At 40.9% G+C, this 20,344-nt stretch overlaps 1 long non-coding RNA gene across 1 annotated transcript in view; it reads right to left on the bottom strand.

Annotated features, from left to right (window-relative positions):
- The window catches only part of LOC127536349 (uncharacterized), a 33,874-nt gene extending 26,323 nt beyond the window's left edge, over positions 1-7,551 (bottom strand). The window contains exon 1 of the long non-coding RNA XR_007945352.1: positions 7,080-7,551. This is a non-coding gene — a long non-coding RNA (uncharacterized LOC127536349). The remainder of the gene's footprint in view (positions 1-7,079) is intronic.
- Positions 7,552-20,344: the final 12,793 nt, after the last annotated feature.

Below are 20,344 nucleotides of genomic sequence, written 5' to 3'. Positions count from 1 at the left end.
GTGTTTACACTTCGGTTTTGTGCTGGTGGTTGAATTTACCGCTTTGACTGTGTTAGTAGTCGCTTTTCTCCATTTCCAGCCTTTACATATGATAAATAATTACATTTTTCTTCAGTTTGTTGGCTATATTTTAATTAACAAGAATTCCCATTACACCAGTATTGTTTTGTTTCAGATCAGCAGTTCTACCACATACATTGGAGGCATAGTCTGACTCACCAGATAACTAAATGTACGTTGCTGTAAAATCCCCTTCACTACAGGAAACAACAACAACTTCCAGTCAGCAACCAACACCCTGAAAAGCACAAGTCTGGCAAAAGATCTGCTTCGTCTTGGGGTTTTTCTGGTGAATTCGACATTTTAAATCACAGTACTCGTCTCCTTCCATGCAAATGTTCCACTAAAACTAGCTGCAGGTTTTCAGGTTTTACCTGAAGGAGCTGTCCATAAGAAGGTGAATGTCCGAGTCAGTTGGACTGGACATTAAATAGGCTTTATCCTCCCAGCTTCCTGGTACAAAGTCCATGCAATGTCCTAATGAACCCATGTGGTTCTGGAGCAGGTCATTTTCAGGAGAATTCAAGTCTGAAACAAACTATCTTTGTACTACATGTGCGAAAAAAGCTAAAGATTGTCGATTTATGTCCTTTTCAGACACTGTATGAATTGCAGACTTAATCAATGTAGTAAAAAGTTTACATGCTGTCATTTGGTCACAGGTGATTCTAAGTTAATATCGCTCACTGCGTCATTCAGGCGTACCCAAAAGGAGCCATGTTACATGCACAATAGACTACTGAACACTGCAGGAATTTTGCAGGCCATGGGTTTAACCTTTGTGCCTGTTCCCACCGCAAGAACGTGTTTCAGGACTGATTTCAGGGGAGAAAAAAAACTACCTACTGCAGGGAAGACTGGAAAGGTTTCTCCCTGGTTAAACTCAGACAGGACAACAAATGGCATTTTTGTGCCTTCTCCATATCCTTGTCCAGTAGCAGTCTTTTCTCTAACATTCCCATCAACAAATTCACTTACAAACTTCCAGTGTTCTACATTCTAATAGAACTGGTGTTAAGTCAGGTAACTATTTGTCACCGTATTGATGCACACAAAAGTTAAGGTCGCGGTTGACATTGTTGGATCCAACACCACAATGGAAACAGAAAGACTTAAAGGGCAGATTACTGAGTCATTTCTGTAAAAATTAGTGCTACTGGTCCCAAGTTCCTGCAATGAAATCAATGTAATATTTGCCATGAACTGACATATGTTGCTTAAGGTCTTTTCACCCACTATGTGAAGGGGGAGAAAAAAGTACCTACTCCATGGTTGGCAGCTCTGAGCAGCTCTGCAAACCTGCTCTTTGGCTAAATTTATCATAAAGACAAACATAACAAACCTCCATTGTTCTATTTACTGTCTACTCATAGAACTGTCAGGTAGCTACTATTTCTCACTGCTTTGGTGCACTCAGAGTTTACATTATGGATGACACCTCAGTGGAAACAGAAAGACGTAAAGGGACGATTACTGAGTCATTTCTGTAAACTTTTGCGCTACCTGTCCCAAGTTCCTGCAATAGGAAGTCACCTAATGCAGTATTTGCACAAGACTAAACAGTACATAAACCTACTTATAATGCATGAAGTCTGTTAACCCCTCTATGAAACAAAGTTTTCTATCAGGAATTCTGTGCATGTCTATCTGTTAATGTGAGTCATCCCTGCAGAATTTGGTTCACGGATGGTTTCAGGGGGGATAAAAACTACCTACTGCATGGTTGGTAGCTCTCAGGAACTCTGAAAATCTGCTCTTTGGTTAAATTTACCAGAAAGACAAACATGATAAGCCTCCATTGTTCTATTTACCGTGCACTCATAGAACTGGAGTTACGCCAAGTAACTACTATTAATCATTATTTTGGGGCATTCAAACTTAAAACCGCGGTTGAAACGACTGGATCCTGCACCTCAGTGGGCCGATTATTGACCCTTTCTTGTTAACTTTTGCACTACCTGTTCCAAGATCCTGCCATAGAAAACCATCTAATATTTGCCAAATGCACAAGATTGTTCAGCACAGCAAGCGACGTATAATGCATAAGGTCTTATCACCCACGATAGGAAACTAAGTTTTGTATCAGAAATTCTGTGCATGTTTGTTAATGTGAATCGTTCCTGCAGAAACAGTTTCAGGGGAGACAGAAGTGCCTACTTCATGGCTGGCAGCTCTGCAAACCTGCTCTATGGTGAAATTTTCATAAAGACTAACATAATAAACCTCCATTGTTCTATTTACCGTCTACTCATAAAATCGGTGCTACATCGGGTAACCACTATTTGTCACTGTTTTGGTGCACTCACAGTTTACATTGTGGTTGAAGCTGTTGGATCCAGTATCACAATGAAAACAGAAAGTCTTAGAGGGACGATTATTGAGTCATTTCTGTAAACTTTTGCGCTAACTGTCTGGAGTTTCTGCAATAGAAAGTTACCTAATGCAGTATCTGACATTTGCACAAGCATGAACAGTGTCTGAATTTACATATAATGCATGAGGTCTTGTCGACCACTCTATGAAACCAAGTTTTCTATCTGGAATTCTGTGCATGTCTGTTCACGTGTGTCGTGATTAGGGCTGCAGCTAACGAAGCCTCGAGTAATCGTCTCAGCACGATACGTCATCAAAAGCGGAAGTGAGCGCGCAATGCAACAGAAATCACCGTCCGACCGGTGCGCGGAACACGGACGGACACCGGCGCTGCATCGTGCATGTATTATGTATGTATAATACATGCACGATGCAGCACGGACGTCCGCGTTTAGATGCAGCTGTAAAGTAAATGCTGGCATTGGCGCTTACTATAGATCGTGGACGTCCGCGCTGCATCGTGCATACATAATATATGCACGATGCAACGCCGATGTCCGTCCGTGTTCCGCGCTCTGATCGGATGGTGATTTCTGTTGCATTGCGCGCTCACTTCCGCTTTTGATGACATATCGTGCTGAGACGATTACTCGAGGCTTCGTTAGCTGCAGCCCTAGTCGTGATCTATCCATCTATCTATCTATAGTGGAATACAGGATTTGGTGCATTCAAAGCTAGCATTGCGGTTGCAGCTGTTGGATCCTGCACCTCAGTGGGCCAATTATTGAGTCCTAACTGTAAATCTTTGCGTTACCTGTCTGGAGTTTCTACTGTGGAAAGTCGTCTAATATTTGCCAAATGCACCAGATTGAACAGCACAGTGAGTGACATATATTGCATGAGGTCTTGTCGACCACCGTACGAAACTAAGCTCTACATCGGTACAGTAGAATTCTCTGCATGCCTATCTGTAAATGTGAATCGTCCCTGCAGAACCTGGTCCTGGGCTGGTTTTAGGGGCTAAAAATTCCATGGTAGGTAGTTCTGAAAACCTGTTCTTTGGTTAAATTTACCAGAAAGACCAACATAACAAACCTCCATTGTACTATTTACCGTGTACTCCTAGAACTGGAGTTATGCCCAGTAATTACTATGAATCACTGTTTTGGGGAATTCGAACTTAACGTTGTGGTTGAAGCTGTTGGATCGAGCACCTCAGTGGAAACAAAGACTGAAAGGACTGATTATGGAGTCCTTCCTGTAAACTTTTGCATTACCTGTCCTCTGCAGTGGAAAGTCACCTTATATTTGCCAAATGCACAAGATTGAACAGCATTAATGCAAGAGGCCTTGTCACCCACTATATGAGACTAAATGGAACGTCTGGAACTCTGAATTTTAAGTGTTTCTATCCGCTAATGCGACCGCAAGCAGTTCAGACTTGTGCTGAAAGTGATTAATTCTGGAGTCGGACCTGATAAGACTGCCGTCGCGACTTCGGCCTAAAAGTGAGCAGACGTGAAGCAGACGCACTGAGATTCCGTCAGATTAATGCATCGGACCGAATGTCTGAAAGGGGCTTTAAAACACTACCTCTAAGCACAGCTAGTCTGACGCTGCAGGAACCAGCGTGGCCCGGCTCTGGATTCTAGGTCGGGGGGAGATCAAAGGCTCTGCTCGTCTCCCCCAATCAGCCAATCTCTGGCCGGATTTGCTGCAGCTTCCTCGTAGCGCAGAGCTCTCCGTGGCTGTCAGAAATCTGTTTGCTTCTGCTCGGTGATGGATCTGAGCAGAATTCGGTTGTTGTCCAAAGGGAAACAATTAGATCAGTGTGTGCGGCGGGTTAGCGGGTTGTGTGAGGAGAGCAGGCGTTCAAGGCTGTCACCGAACAAACCCATTAACTGGCCATTTGTTAGGCCTGAGACAGGACCAAACAAGGCACAAAGACGAAAAAGGCAGAACGGAGAGAGATCTGGGAATTAAGCGGAGGAGGGAAACAGAGAAAGGAATTCAAAACAGACAGAGAGAAAGTTTGTTTGGGGCTTAATGATTGCGGAACTGATAACTTGGAGCACTTTGAAAATCCTGCAAACAAACACAAACTGGGGCACACAAACCAGATTCTACTATTTATGTCAAAAGAGCTGTGATAAGTGCCAATTAACCTTCATATAGCTTCAGCTTCCGAAGCACAATTCACCTTCTTTTTGTCGATTTTGATTGAGAAACACATGCAAGCATAACAATCCGTCCTGCAGCAATCATGAAAAATATCTTAACGTGAATCTAACTCCATGACAGGAAAAACACAGGCGTTAACAGTCTCCTTGCTCTATTCAAGTGTTGGAAAACAGTAGGCAGACCACAGGTGTAAATAATAAAATTAACAATGGCTTCAGTTCACCTGCTATTGTGCAGGCTGGCTCGCTGCCACGCCGTCAGAATGAAAAGGCTGAATAGAAAGGAGCCATTGTTAATGTTGTTAGTAACACCTGTGCTTCTCTTACGGCGGCGAGTTAAACTGTCTGCTGTGAAAAAAAAGGAACAAAGGGAAAAATAGATCCCATATTCAGTAGATAGCTACACTTAAGCCAAAAGTAATTAATCCTCAGGCCAAATTTTTTTAATTTATGGCAACGTTTTGTGTGATCAACAGGTTTCTCCTGCCTGGAAATGGCACAAACAAGTGACTAAAGACGGTTGGATGTTATGTAAGATGATGTTAATGATGAATTTTTAACTATTTCTTTGCAATGTCCAACATTGTTAAAATACTATATCAGTCCAACAGTTATTCTAGTGTGTCACAGTGCTTCTCCATTGGGATTTAATTCCCCCAAGAGAGGCCCAAAATTACTCATCCTCCAAGCCAAATTGTGATATATAGTCAGTTTTTTTCAATCACCAGGTTTGTTCTGGTTGAAAATGATATAAACAAGTGACAAAACAGTATCAAAGTCTTTCTTTTCCTCCACATCCATAGTTCCAGTGTCTAAGACTGTTTCTGTAGGTCTCCACTATGATTTAGTTCCTCCAAGTGTGGGTTTAGAGACCTTAAAAAATATAACTGCAAAATATTAAGTATGTTAAGCCTCAATTTATTCCTCCCTGTGCAAAATCTCGATTTATTGTCAATTATTGTTTGACCAGCAGGGTTCTTCTGGCTGGAAATGACATAAACAAGAGAAAAAAATACTGTTTTTTGCCCAAACTGATCGTTCCTCTTCCTCAGTAATCATCATCAAAGTCTTTATTTTCCTCCATATCAGTAGTTCTAGTGTCTAACAGTGTTTCTGCAGGTCTCCACTGGGATTTAGTTCCTCCAAGTGTCCATCTCCAGCTCTTTGAAGGCTTCCTCTCCATCACTCTGCTCTTCAATTCCTCCACACATTCTGGATGGATTCAGGTCTGGACTCTGGCTGGGCCGCTCCATCATCTTCTCATTCTTTTCTTTTCATTTCTTCACCATGTTATCTCCATGTTTCACATCATTGTCTTGTTGGAAGCTCCAATGCTGCCCAAGGAGCAGTTTTTCTGCAGACTGTCTGATGTTCTCCTCCACAATCTCCATGTTTCCTCTTTTCTCATGATGCCGTTTCCTTCAGACATGACTTGTAATTGAGCAGTAAGTGAGTAGAGAAGTGCTGCAGGTCCAGCTGAGCTTTAGTGTGTCTGTCTTGGAGAAGTGGAGTCCTCCTTGGTCTGATCCATGGAGACCAGCCTTGTTGTTGGTCTGCTGGAGTGTCTGATGGACATGTTGCTACCAGAAGTGCTCACATTCATCAGGATGCTCTTGGTGCTGATCCTTGGATTCTTCTTGTCCTCTACCATTCTTCCAGTGCAGGGCTCACGTCTGTCTTCCTAGCAGCTCTTTGACATGTTTCAGTGTGGAGCTCCTTGGACTTTTTCATCAAGCTTCAAACTGTGGACACTGGACCATGAACACTCTGATATGACTTTATAGATTTTAAACATCTTGTGAGCAGCAACAATATGGAACTGGAGGTTCTCACTGAGATCTTTGGTTTCAGTCATGACTTGGAACTGACTACAGAACTACTACATTATCTGTTCTCAGTTTATAGTGTACTAGAATGCCTTAGAACAAGGTGGAAATGACCAGGAACATTTGGAATGGGACAGTAGGTGTATTTTCTCAAAAAACTGTCCCAATATTAAGGATGTATGAATAGTCCTGGACGTGTCATTTTTCGTTAAACGTTAAAAGAACACATGCGAATCGCTAAAAATCACCGTGAACATCTCTTTGTTGAGAAATACTGCATCAGCTGGTCTCAGTTAATAGTGTTTTAGAACACTCTTGGCAGAACTTACCAGGAACATTTGGAATGACATAGAAGCTGCATTTACTCAAAAAGTTGCACCAGTTTTCATGAACATAGTTAATTTGGACATGCAGGGTTTTTTAGACAGGCCAACTTTATCATCTCTAACACAATGTCTTACTGTCTTTTGTCACTTGTTTATCCCATTTCTATCCAGAAGAAACTTACTAGTCCAATAAAAACTCATTCTAAATCACAATTTGTCTTGTGTATGAAGAATCCCCCACTCTTTTTGAATCTCCAGGCTTATGCTAGTTGGTTATGTTTCGCATAGTGGACATACTCCCATTAAAATGAGCAAAACTGCATTAGAAAAGTTGTCTTTCTGACCTTCTAAAACTGCACTTTAAGGCCACTCACCAGCTTTCACAGACTTTCTCTGCTGCCAGAATGGAATGGAGGGATCCTCAGTGGAGCTGCAGATGCAGAAACATCTAAATCTTTGCTGACAGTGGCCTCAGCAGATTGAGATCCAAAGCGGCCAAAAAAAAAAGACGTGTTGTGGTCTGAACAATGGTCACAACAACTCTCACTCTCAGCCCACCGGGAGACGCTTGCTGTTAGTGTCATTATCACCTCTGCTATCACCAGCATGTTAGCAGCAGCGGCTGGATGAGTCCGGGCATGTTTGCTTAAGGGATGACGCAAGGGGTTCTGGGAAATGTAGGCAGAGGATGCAGAAGAAACATACAAAAACGGCTCTTTTCTTTGGGTTGTAATAAAAATGCCTCAGTGGATGCTGCATTTGAGCCCACATTTGTCATTTTAAGACAGCAGCTCTGAGACGGTGAGTCCAGATGTTCCCAGATTATTCCTCCATCATCATCCATCATCCTTCCCCTTCTGTGCCGCCCCACTGACTCACTGCTGTTAATGTGTGTAATCCGCACTTCTTTTTTTTTAATTTCTTACCACTCTTTCCGTTTAATCTCCACTCCAATACAAAGCAGTATTTTTGTCATATATAAGTCTTCGGAGCTATTTATAGGCCGTAAACTGGAATGGAATTACCCCCCTCAGCAGACGTGTGTTAATGTGCTGTTGATGCCAGAATGAATCAAGGCCAGCCTGCAGGATGTGTGTTAATGAGGTGTTTGGATTCGTTATTATGTACTGTACTGCGTGTCAGTTACTGTGTTTGTGTGTGTGGGTGAGTTGTATGGAAGCATGATCCACAAAGACCATCAAATCTCCCCCGGTGCATTAAATCAAATCAACATGTTCCTTATAAATAACCCGTTCTTTAACCCAAAATAGAAGTGAAAAGCGTCTATTACGTGTTCCAGATAAAAGTAGGATTAAATGTTCAGGGACTTATTCTGGTTGTGCCACTTTGCTTCTTTTTTGTGGAATTAATGACCAAATTTGTGGCACTGGAGGAAACTATTATTGATGTTATGAAAGCTGGAATAGAATAAATACCCTGCACTCTGGACTTTACTAAAAATGGAAACATGCACTTAATAAATCCACCCAGTCACTCTAATGCAACATCCCAACTATAAATTCTATTATTAGACTCTATAAATACTGCTAACACTATCTGAGAGGTGCTAATTCAATTTTAAATGAGTTTTTATTATTAGTATGTATATTTTTCATCCACTTCATTGGCACTTAAGTCTAAAATTATTCACACCCATGCCACATTTTGACATTACACACTGGAAATGACATAAACAGCAAACAAAAGACATTAAAACATTGTGTGACACCAACATTATTCATAATTTCCAGCCAGAACACACTAAAAACTTACTATAAAACCAAAATTTGGCACGAGTATCAGATATTCTGGTGTTAGCCGGACTGGAGTGTTGAGAAAATCATTTACAATTCTGACTTGATGTACAAGAGGGAAAACGTGAAAGCTTTGGGCGATTTCTTTTATATTCTCATCTTTAAAAACGCCCTGAATTCAGTGAGTAACAGCTGAAACACTGTAAGGTCAACATGAACTCTTTAGGGATCTGTGGATAAAAGATCTTTGTGCAAAGGTTTGAAATACAAGAAGTCTACTGACAGAAAAAGTTTAAAATCTGCATAAATTCAAAACAACCAGATGGTTTTCAAAAGACTATTAAATTGATCAACATTTGATATGTTGCTCTTGTACTATTTTCAATTAAATACAATAATAAATACAAAAAATATTTAGCAAATCCTTTCTTTTCAAACCTTACTGGAAACAGAAAACAGTGAAGATCTTATTTAAACGCATGCAATCTGCAGTAAAATGCATATTTCATTTAAATTTCCAAACACTGCACGCCCAATTAATACAAGAACAGTTTTCTTCTCATTCTCAGCTCTGTATACTCAGAAAATGAAGTGACAAATTAATCTGTTTCATCTGGTTTACAGAATTAGTCGGATTAGATCTAGATAAGAGGGTTTGACCAGCCCAGCTCTGTTCCCAATTAATCCTTTGACACGGACCACATTTACTAAAAAAATGAGCAATTTTATTGATATGTAGAGCCATGCCATCACATTATATCTATTTCTGTTCAATTTGCAGGTGGTGGTTCAATTTTTTTATGGAGTCACAGGAGTGCCACATCAAAATATAAATAAATAAATAAATAAATGTGGAAATATAAAGAGAAATAAACAAATAAATAAAAAGGAAAATTTTGTCTTTGCTTTTACCTTTTCTGTTTTTTCCTTTTATTTATTTATTTATTTCTCTTTATATTTCCACATTTATTTATTTATTTATTTATTTCTCTTTATATTTCCACATTTATTTATTTATTTATTTATTTATTTATTTCTCTTTATATTTCCACATTTATTTATTTGTCTTTATATTTCCACATTTATTTATTTATTTATATTTTGATGTGGCACTCCTGTGACTCCACAGTTTTCAGTGATTGTAAATTATAATTCTAGTGTAGTTGTGCTGCATCATAGGTATGTACAGCGAGTCCTGTATTTGTATTTGTGTCTGGCAGTAAAATAATTTGTATTTTAGTGGAAAAACTATTTTAAAAATGGGGGAAAAAACCTTAGCTACCAGCTTTTATTGAACTTGTTTCCAAAAACTCTCAAGTGCAACTTTACGGAAACTGATGCAAACAAAAAAAACACCACAAATGTTACATATTTTTTTAGTTTTAGTATTACCAGGCAGTCAGAGAATATAATAGTTATTGCTGTTATAAAAATGCATCCAGCAGTTTTCATGTTGGCTTTAGATTTATCACAACTAGGTATCTAATCGTCATATATTTGCCATTTCTTTTGTTGCTTTTCTGTCTCTCCGTTTGAGTCAACTGATCATATATTGGATTGCATGGGAGTCGTCACCATGGCAATCCAGAAAACGGAGGAGAATCTTCAGACATGTTGCCAAAGTGTCGCAATTTCACCCAAATCATGACATTTTCTTAAATCTTATTATGTTGTTTTGGTGTCTAAACTGAAGCAAGCCTCTCAAATGCAGTTATCACTGTAAAGGTGTCAACTAAAATGTCAAATATTTGTGAAAATGAAACTTAAATCTGAAAGTAATGGTTCCACATACGATGCAAAAACTGGTACTGTTGCAGACTGACTTTCCCCTCCTTCCTCCCTTATTTTGTCAACTTTGTGGCTCATTCAAAGCCAGAAGAAGCCTTTCCTGCTCCCTCACAGTGTTACCAGGAAGCTATTCTGCTTCCAGTACAGGAACCTTGGAGGAGGTTTAGGATGCTACATGCCAGGATCTTCGGGACAATCTTGGTGATAACTGTCAGGATGTTTCATTCTGTGGCCCACAAATGTCTGCAAACAGTTTAATGGATATCCATACTATAGCTGTTGAGTTATTTCTGTCTGCACCACCACGGCGGTGTAGATCGACAGGCCAGCACTGCTTCCCCGGAGCCACACAGCTTGAGAGTCTAAAAATAACAATGGAGTTGAATCAACAGCACTCTGACACCCAACATCAGCAAATCACAAACATCTGATCCATCGCCGGTCTGTTGTATTGGATTGTGTTTGACTGCGTGGGAGTACATAGTAAATTAGCGACTCAGTGTGTAGTATTCCAATTTAAAAATATCAATATACAGAACCCGACGCTGAAATATCCTCTCAGACTGCGTCCCCCGGGGGCGGCTGCTCCCTCCTGGGAGCTGAAATCACATTTCTGGAAATGCTGAAATATTTATCAGCGTGTTTCCTGTGCATAATGACACACATAATCAGGCTTTTAGTCGGAGACGGCGACTGACACACGGCCGTGTTTACGTTAATGTGCATAGGTAATAAGCCGATTAGACCCTTAAAATGATTGGAAAAGCCGGTAATTCAACAAATTCATCCTGTTTGTTTCAGTGTTTTTAGCCATGCAGGTGACAGGGCTCTGTCTATCTGTCCAAAGTCTGCAGACAATGAATCCCAGTAATATTATCACCATAGCACCACTGTGAGGTTTGGGGATTTTAAAGGAAGTACTTCAACAACTATTGGATGTACTGTGATAAAATATGATGCAGAAATACGGAGTGGAGAGAAGATGAATGATTTTTCATGATTTTTGACTTTTCATAGCCACCAACAGGTCAAACTTACCTTTTTTTTTTACTGAAATATATCAACAAGTAATGACAAACTGATTTGACTTCTGGCTTGGTGAAAATGAGGCATGGATGTCCGACGCATCGTGAAACAGCGAAACTCGACGTCATCGAACAAAATTGAGGACAGCTTCAGCAACTGCACAGCTCATGTCTCAACTCACATGCTTTCAGAAATGCTTTCTGCTCAACTGTTTTCGTCATAAAAGAGAAAGTTTGCGATCAGGCCGCCATGCCGGTTCGACTCCTCTACCGGACTGAAGGGCTGAAGGTCTGTCATGTGACCAGTAGTGGCCCGCTAGTTCATGCCCACCAAGTGCGCTATATTCAGATGCAATGTGTTCCCATGAGAGGAAAATCACCCCTGTGGACACACACCTTAAGGAAACCCTGCTAGTTTTTTCGATGGAATGTCCATTTTACTGACAGTGTTCGTGTCCCTGCATCCAACTATCCAACTGTTCCAACTGTCTCTAGTTTAGGGAGACACCAAAGCCATGTATCTACCTTCAGATGATATGTCTGACTGGTTTAAAGAAATACAAACAGACCAGAGCATTTGTTTTTCTCCTATAGCAGAGTGATAGTGAGGTACAGTTAGACCAATGTGTTCTACAGAATGGATGGGCTAAACGAGGCTGATCAAAGCTTAATCAAGCCTCAGAAATGTGAATGTCTGCTACGGTGGTGATCTCCAACCATTTTTGCACCATGGACCAATTTCAAGCAAGACGCGGTCATCATGCACATGACAAATAGTTTTTTTTTGTCCTAAAGTATACTAAACAAATAAAATGACTTTATAGTGCTAAATACGTCTTTATTTCTTAAATATTCTAAATATGTATTTATGTCTTACTTAATTCTGTCTCAGTCTCTCCCTTTTGCCAAACGTTTCCGGGGAAATGTTTGTTTTTTAGCACCTAGGGTCTACATGACGTACATTTCTTCATCTCTGCAGGTTTGACCCATGGGAAGTCCAAGTTCAGTGGCAACTAGTATGCATGCTTGAAATACGTAGATTCAACTAAGGCCCCATCCACACGAAGACAAAACGCTTAACAGTTTCAAAAATGATCGCCATAAAGACGAAGGCGTCTCAGAAAATGTGTGCGTCTCAGGCGTAAACTAACCGTGACGTCACTCGTTGGTTTCAACGCCGAGAAAATGAAGCCCGGATTTTGCTACTTCCTGGTCGCCATTTTGGATTTTTTGGAGTCAGTGACGTAAAAAGCGTCATCAAACAGACTGGAACAGAGAGCAACTAGGGGCAGGACCAGTCAATCAAGTATAGCCACACCCCCTGGCTCCACCAACTTTAACGATTTATTTAAAATTCAGTATTGACTTATTTTAAGATCGGCCACCTGATCTCTCATTTTGACCATGAAAACTAACGAGGAAAAAATCCTGAGCTGTAGAACATCAGTCTATCAAATTTTATTTTTTCCAAAAACGAATTGGGGTCTATGGAGCAAAAGCTTTTTGGAGCCAGCCCTAGCGGACGGCGTGATATTGCAAGTTTTTGACACTTCCGGGTGGGCTTCATTTTTGGGGCCAGATGCTACGTCCATCTTTATATACAGTCTATGGTGCGTCTACATGAATGCACTCGATATGCATGGAAACGCTGTAAAACACATGCCAGACCTCTAGGGGCGCTGTAACGATATGATGGAAACACGCGCAAACAGAAGAAAAAACAGTGGGCATGCGCACTTGTGGCAAAAGTTGTATCCATAAATTGCCGTAATGTGTCCTCGATAATTGTTTGTTCAACTCGGTGATGATTGAGAAGAAGGAGATTTTGCTGCAACGGGGATAGTAGGGTCACTAGCTTCGTCAGAACATTTGCTACAATGTACGCTGCCATCGTTGTTGTCGTTGCCGCGTGTGGTGCATGCGTGTCAATGAAGTTATGAAACTGCGCATGCGTGTCAATGAAGATACGAAACTATGACGCAAGCGTGTCTGAAAAGTAGCAGAGAGCCAGTAAACATGGAGCTGCGTATACGGCGTTTCAAAATCTTTCCACTCTGGAACCTGGTTTCAAATATAATCGTTTACAGACCCCCAAAACGCCGTCTTCGTGTGGATGATACGCAGATTTGGCAAGAATCTTATGCGTTTAGACCTCGGTTTGTCTTCGTGTGGATGGGGCCTAACTGTGCATGTATGGAACAGAGTCTGTCAAGATAAGTAGAAATTTAGTATAATAACAACAAATGTCTGCAGCTCTCTGTGCACATATCCACATGGGAGTATAATCAAGGCTTCAGGACAATAACATGGCTTTCACCCAGGAGACCAGCATTTGTATCCATGCAGGACCATTATTCTTAGATTACAGTTTAATTTCCACTTGTTTACTTTTGGCTTTCACTCGCTGTTTGGTCAGTTTTAGTGAAATATCACAATAACGCAACATGTCTGAGGCTTCTTCTCCAATTTTTCCAGTTGGGCAATGAAATAAATGGCAAACCTATTCAATCACAAGCAAACATATTCTGTCACGGCATTCGAGTTCCTCACAGTGGAATTCAGTTGAGTTGTGCAGTTGGAAGTCAGATCTGTGGATTCAGAAAACTACCAGGAGCTCAAACTTTGTGAAAGCAGAGAAGGCCAGCATGAACAAAAACAGCACTTACGTATACGTTGTGTGTGCCCTCGCTACATGAGGCAAGGATAACTGCGCCTTACAAAGCAGAGGTTGCCGATTAGAAGTGAATACCTGTCCTTCAGCTGCTGCCTGTTGGATAGATATGAAAGAGAGTTTCCACAGAAATCTTTTCAGCAGCTACAGATAAGAACTATTGGTCAGAATTACCTCATGTTCCAGCAAGAGTACACATGTAGCAGCTGATGAAAGGATTTCTGGAGAGGCAAAAGAAGAAATACAGGCATAAAATATATAAAAGTGCTTGGGAGTGGTCTTTGTTCCCCTGTGCCATACAGTGCCGAGTGCTGAGCGGCATTATTTAAGAAATATGATGGCGAAATTGCAGTTGTGGTGCAATCAGGGCTGATTATATGGTGTGTGCAGGCAGGAGAATATCGGCTTTTGCCTCCCACGGTTGCCTCTTCGCCGCTCTGTAAAAGGCTGCCGTATTTAATTTGTGACCAGCATGAAAACAGGCCCCCGGAGCCCGGAACAGAAAGACGGCATCAGCAGAAGTGCATCTTTTGATCCGCGGCGCACATCACAGCAGCCGTCGCACTCTTCATTATAATCCTCGCAGAAAATGTGACAATTACAGTCAGAAAACTGACTGTGTGCTTTTGTGAGCGGTTTCTGAGTCATGGACGCTCGAAGGAAAGCAAAAAAATGCTGCGGCTCGTGCGAAAATAACGCCGAGAAATTCTCCTATTTTATCACCTTATTGATTTAATGAGCTACATGAGAAAACAGATCTCTATTAGATCTGACCTCTGGCTTATCGACAGCATTCTGTATTAATGAGACACCTCTGCAGATCTATATTATGAAATGCCCGGACCCGAATGTTCCCATTATGTAGGCAACATCCACTGGGATTAATCACATTAATAACCGCGTTACACAATTGTCATCATAATACCCAACTTCCCACTGTCATTATCAAAACAGTTGGTGTATTTCTGGCGTGTGTTTGATGCGGAGGTCAGGGTTCGGGGCAGATCAGGGCAGCCCACGGCTCAGTTATGAAACCGCAGCATATAACGAGCCATAGGCTTCCACCAAATCCCATTATGAAGACACAACTCGCATAACCATTAGCACATCTGAGCCGATCGTTAAAGGAAATGTCTGCAGATCTTTTATTCAAGAGCGGAAAAACGGTCTAAATTTCCATTTTTTTTAACAGCCGGCGTTCATCTGCACTTGGCAAACTCTTGACCCCTCATAACACGGCTTGATTTCAGCATATGCAAAGGGCAGAAGATTACGTGCGATGCGGCTCAAGATAAATCCGAAGGCGATTTGAAATTTTTTGAGGGTTGATTTGAGGTAAAACCGGCGGCGCAGATGAAAAAGGAGCGATCTGGGACGCGAGAAGAACAGCTTTGAGAAAGTCGGCCAGAAGCAACTGCAACATTAAGCCAATGTTGATTTTGTAATTACACGAGATAAGAAGATGAGCGGAGGTTTAGTGCAGAATGAGAGAGGTTATTTGCGTTACAGGGGCCAGCGGGATGATAGACTCATTTTGCGAGCTTAGCCCACTGCGCTGTCTGCTCAGAGCATCGGGGCCACCGGAGGACGTCTCGCTCGTTCCCTCTCCCATGTGCTGACAACTACACGTGTAATTAAACACGGAAGCAAACACAAAAGCCCGAGTCGGCACACGTGCAGCTACACTTTGCCCTTAAACTCCTCTTTGTCATTTAAAGGCACCATAACCTGCATTGTCGGGATGCAGGGGGCGACCCTGGAGAGGCCTTGTGACTGTTTTGAATTTGCATTTAGTTTCCAAGCATCGCTGCAGCAGAGACACTCGCACAGGATTGTCAGCGTTGGAAGTGAGCGGACAAATAAGCGTGTCCATGATCCTCTTTGCCTAAATTAAGAGGGAATGAGAAAGGTTGGAAACAGAGGAGAGCTTGTGTGCTGTCCTCGCTGCAGAAACCGATAAGGATTTTTAATTAACTCCCGTGACCTGGGGTTCGTTTAGGAGCAGACCGATGTCAAATTAATGGCAACTTTTGAATTTTTTCTCAGGGGGAATAGGTCGAGTGATGGATTTTCAATTTAGTGTCATAATAAGTGAGAATTTATAGTCATATATCTGCAGAAGTAGGATCAGTTTTAATGCCAAGTGGGAGTTCACATCCAAAGAATTTGACTCGGTGGTTTGGTATATAGCAGTAAACACTGAGAAGTACGACATTTTTTTAAAAGAAAAGGCTAAAAGGATAACCCTAAACCCAATGTATTTTAAAATAATAATAATACATTTTATTTTTATAGCACTTTTCAAAACACTCAAGACACTTTACACATAAAATCAGCAAACATCATAAAACAAGTCATAAAATACATCATAAAAATGTAGCAGAAACATTTACAGTGTGCAGATTATTTGTCATGAATGTTTTCAAGTCGTAGTATACGGTGCAAACAAGCTGGAATATACAAAGCATAATAAGAATAATTCTATTTTAAGCTGTCCTTACTGATGAGGCCTGCTGCTGTTTCCAGGGAGACATACGGTGTGATGTCATTCCACCTCAGACACAGATGGCATCGTTCCAGCTCGGCTATCGAATCGAAGTTCAGCGTTTTAATGATCACGTAGGATGCAAGTAGAATTTTTTTTTATCACTAACTCTTTGCTTATCAAGATTAAAACACGTCTGTCGGGTAAAACGCTTAATCAGAAATGCATCATAAAAAGTATACAACAGAAGCCGTGCAATATTAATTAAATGTCACGTGACAGAACACTCATACTTTTCATGACTTTATTGTTTCAAAGCTGAACGGTAAAGTATTTTCTGAAATTAAAAAAATTTAAAAAAAAAACTTCAAAATGAAAACATTTAAAGTACAGGCCCCAACGTAGAAACCCAGTGTAACAAAAGTGAATCCAGCTGTAATCTCCACTCAGCCTGACGACATGAACATGGTTCTAAAATGAGCTGTGAACAGCAGAACTTTCTGTCTGTCTGCATGCTTGCATCATGGCTCCACATGGAAAAGATGTGACAGAAGACTGGAAAAACCTGATTGTGTGACTTCAAAGAGAGTGAAAAAGATCCAGAAAGATGAGTGAGCGACTAAAAATCTGTGGAAACAGTGTCAGCGGGAATTAGGAGGTCTAGAAGGAGTCATAGTACCACTAATCATGGCTGCAGAGGTCGTCCTCTTAAAGTGACTCCACAGACAATAAAGTGCTTTCACAATCTAGCTGTGAAAAACAGACAGCAGCTGCTTCAGACTTGGTACAGGAGTTATCAGTGGAAATCAGAGTTTCTGTGAAGCTCAGACAGTTTCAAGAACAGTTCATAACTTCTATGAAGAGCATTCAAGGAAAACAACCTTGCTTGCTTTCTCGTTCAACACTACACGATAAAACTTTGCCAAAGAACATGAGAAGAAGCCTGATGAATGTTGGAGAACATTCTTTGGTCAGATGAAGATAAATGAGTTCAGATGGAGTCCAGCAATGTTTGGTGTGAACCTGACCAGGACTACCACAGTGGATGCATGGTCCTGACAGTGAAGCACGGAGGTGGAAGTATGATGGTATGGAGCTGGATGAGAGCAGAAGATGTTGGAGAGATGACATTTATAGATGAAGGTCTATGGATATACCAACATACTGGATGACAAGAAGCTGGAAGAAGATGAATATTCCAGCAGGAGAACCTTCTAATGCGATGCAATTTTGTTGCATCATATTCCTACTGTAAGGCCTGCATTTTCAGTATAGTGAATCTAAAATGTCATGGTTTTGCATAAGCATTTTTCGAAATAGAACGACACTGCCAACGCGATGATAGAAACATTATACACCGATGGAAAGCTTAGATTCTCATGAATCCGCCGGTATAAACCACTTTCAGATGTGATTACCACAGCGGGTAATATAAACACATTTGTCCGACAAACAACGAATATCCATCCATCCGTTCTCTATACACGGCTTTAACGTACACAGCGCGACTCACATTTGCAGGTTCATTATTACACACAGATGAAAATATTCCACAAAAAAACGGCCATAATCCAACCTTGGACATCCAGACGAAACAAGCCAGTAAACTATTTTGTCCAAAACATGTCTTGAAGTCGGTATATAATCCACGAATTGGTCGTTTTCAAGGAAATGCACCTCGCGATGCGCGTCCAATATTTCCTGTATTTCTCATCATATTTTTATTTACAAATAAAATATTAGCAATTTTTTGTACTGAAAATGGCTGGAATTGACTGCAACTTATAGGGCTACCATGAAATAAAAATACTCTACTGCTCAACTTAGAAGCAATGCAATTACTTTAAGGTGACACAATTTGAAAACATCCATCCATCCATTCTTTATAAACCGCTTTATCCTCATTAGGGTCATGGGGGGTGCTGGAGTCTATCCCAGCTGACTCGGGTGAAGGCAGGGAACACCCTGGACAGGTCACCAGTCTATCACAGGGCTACATATACAGACACACAATCACTCACATTCACACCTACGGGCAATTTAGAGTAACCAATTAACCTCAGCATGTTTTTGGACTGTGGGAGGAAGCCAGAGTACCCAGAGAAAACCCACACATGCACAGGGAGAACATGCAAACTCCATGCAGAAAGATCCCAGGCCAGGATTTGAAATCATGCAACATTTAATTTATATTCACTAGAACATTTTGCACCGCATTCAACCTTTTTATCCGGCAGCCACGTTTTGGTTTGCAGAGACTCAGTGTTAAGGTTCAAGAGCTATTGTTCTTGTATGTGATAATTCAAACCTTGAACTTTGATTTTATAGTCGCGTTGGAATGATGTTTATCTCAGGATGACATACTACTGTTGGTATATCTGGGAATCAGGTCACAGCATTAGTGGCGCCAAAACAGCTGGAAGGTTCAAGGTGGACAGGAGTTAATACGACCCACAACGCTCGCTAACATGACCTACTAGAAAGGTTTTAATGTCAATGACCAGAGGAGGTTGTCAGGAAAGTGGATTATAGATTAATACATTCTCAAACCAACATGTAAAAAATGTTTTCTAAGTGTTATCAAGGCCTCAGATGATTTTTATAAGATGCTCCTGTAATGTGATAAATTTATAAAGGTGGAACATTCTGTCTGCAATGTTCTGAGGCTGTTCTGGGGATGTTGTTGAGGAAACACATTATAGAATGTGATTCTGCTTAAAATTGTCAGAATGTTTCATGATTACAAAGGAAGAATGCTCAAGGACACATTCAAAAAAAGGCTGTCCAGATGTTTTTGAGGTCTCAGGTGACAGCATGTTTCATTTAAAGCTTTTTCTTTTAAAGCAAAAACGCAATTTTGTTGAGGGAACACATCATAGAATGCTGTTCTATAATATGTTTCCACAGTGATAACAGAGGAAGGATGTTCTCAAGGCAACATTCAAGTCACTTTTTCCGAATGTTCTTGAGACATCAGATGACAGAACATTCCTGATAAGACGTTTCTCTGATGCAATATATGAAAGGCATTATGGAGGATGTTTTTTTTTTTGTTTAATTTGTCTGATTCACATAAAATGAATATACTGACCTTTAGTGGACTTGTATGTACGGTTTCTAAAAGAATAAATAAATAACTGTGGACATGGCAGGACCTGAAAAACATCAGCCAATCAAAGCGCTCGGACCGAGGCGTTTGGTTTGCTCCCTTTCCTGTCAATCAAAAATCTTCCGGCTCAGGCCTAGTTACGTAGATTACGTACGCCTTGGACTTACGTGTTTTCTGTATGTGTTGCTTTGGTATAGCTTCGTAGTTAGCTGGCGACTTGTTTTGCTCATCTTTTTTGACATAATGGCAGATAAAGATCCAGGGGGACCCAGCCGTAAAAGAAAGCTTCACGAGTCCTACGCAAGTTTCTGGAGGGGGGCGTTTCTTCGTAAATGTTAAGAGGGGGGAGGTTAGGGGGGGTGAGGGAGAGGTTGTATGTGCGCATGCTACGTTCAAAGTCATAGGAAATTAAATCTCCTCTAATGCCTTTAAGAAAGGTGGAACCTTCTGCCTTCTGAGGATGTTGTGGGGGTGTTGTTGAGGGAACACATATAGAATCTGTGCGTTCCCATGGTGTTACATTATTGGAAAGAAAAAAGCTGTTTAGTTATCCTACCTTTACGAAGAACATTCTGACAGAAAACTTCCTGCTGAAAACATCACTAGAACTTGGCAGAACCTTTTTGGAAGAGAAAACTTCTAGCTGGGTAAGCGTTCTGCAGCTACACAACCCCAAACACAACAAGCTGCGATATCTTGTGTATTCTAGCACGTTTTTATCACAGCAGCATCCTGTTTTTCAGCAGTTTGTGCTACCGTAGCGTTAGTAAACCTTGACCCTGACAAGGTAGAATTTGTCAAAGTCTC

Source organism: Acanthochromis polyacanthus, chromosome 12 (genome assembly GCF_021347895.1).
Source record: "Acanthochromis polyacanthus isolate Apoly-LR-REF ecotype Palm Island chromosome 12, KAUST_Apoly_ChrSc, whole genome shotgun sequence".
NCBI classification, from domain to species: domain Eukaryota; kingdom Metazoa; phylum Chordata; class Actinopteri; family Pomacentridae; genus Acanthochromis; species Acanthochromis polyacanthus.
The sequence above is the reverse complement of the archived record's forward strand: the minus strand, read 5'-3'. Positions and strand labels throughout refer to the sequence as shown.